Source organism: Octodon degus, unplaced genomic scaffold (assembly GCF_000260255.1).
Source record: "Octodon degus isolate 3935 unplaced genomic scaffold, OctDeg1.0 scaffold00102, whole genome shotgun sequence".
In the NCBI taxonomy this organism is placed as follows: domain Eukaryota; kingdom Metazoa; phylum Chordata; class Mammalia; order Rodentia; family Octodontidae; genus Octodon; species Octodon degus.
In genome coordinates this window covers 5073290-5074664 of record NW_004524678.1, presented here as the reverse complement: position 1 = coordinate 5074664, position 1375 = coordinate 5073290, and positions in this window count along the sequence as shown.

Sequence of the window (1375 nt, the reverse complement as noted above, 5' to 3'; positions counted from 1 at the left end):
GTAACCCGCTCCAGTCCCCCTCCTGTCCCTCCCTTGGACAGAAGCTTTCTTTCCCCGCAATAAATATTGTGCTCTTAACCTCTTAACCTCCATTTGTTCCTAAAATTTATTGTTTGGTTTTAGAGAACATGAACTCGCCCAAGGTATCTTTCAGGTTGGGAGTTTCATTTCCCTATATCAAAACCGTAACACGCCTCCCTTATCTATTTTCTTAAAACTGATGTGACTTTGTCACTGAAGACAGACTCACGCAGCCTTCCAGAATGCAGAGGACACAGCTTGCACTAAGCTGGTGAGAAATAAATTTGGAAGGGGAGCCTCAGCAGCCCTGAAATGATCTTTGATTGCACTTCCAGAGGGACCTGCTGTCCCTGAGTTGAGAGACCTAAACAACATGGTAGTAATTAGGGTCTCACGTGGCAGAGGCCAGTTGGTGGCACTCCACGGCCAAAGTCAAGGTGGCTGTGGTGGTCATGATAGGTAACAGGCAAGAAAGCAATCAGAATGCTCTGGCTCAAGGAGTGCTACAGGGCAGGCTGCTTGATCGTAGTGTCTCTAGAAGCGAATCAGATGGGAAGCGTGCTCAGTGCTGACTTAATCTAAGTAGGTGGCTTCCAGTTCAAGAGACAAAGTGCTAACCACCAAATTGCAAGAGCAGAGAGAGTTACAACCCTCAGTCAATTTCCAGACTGAATCAGTTAACAGACGATAAACCTTGAATAAAGGGAAGCCAGATCCCTTGAGAAAGGACCCTGATACATGATCAAAGATCTGTACTGTTAGTTTTCTCACCAACCTCCCCACAGGGACATGTGGCCTTTTACCAGGATAACTGCATATTGGGTAAAAAGGGAAACATCAGAATTTTCACAGATCACTGGTCGCTGGCTTTGAACTGATGCTAATTTCCAGAGTCTGAAAATATCACTGGGACCTGGAAGTTAGGTAGATCAATATAATTTTATTTCACATGTTTCATAGTGGGCCCAGGAGGGCTCTAAACTCACGATATGGTTATTTTCCCTGTTTCAGAATGCTTAATTTGAATATACATATTCTGCAACTGGAAGGGTCCTACACAGTGATTCCTAATCTGTGGAGTGAAGGCAATTTTGGTGGAAAAGGCTGACTAGAAGTCACTCCAACTGCCTCTATCTAAAAAAATAATGAGCAAGAAGTGCTGTCACATTTTTGAAGGGGTTGCAGAGACTGGTGCTAAGAAGACTGCTAAGAACTTCAAGTCCCTATGAGCCAACTGTGACCTGACTTGGCAAGTGAACAAACTGTAAGTCTAAAAGTCTATTTTGGGGGCTGGTGAGATGGTTCAGTGGTCTAAAGCACCTACTTAGAACAAGCTTAGCAAAGCACAGGGACC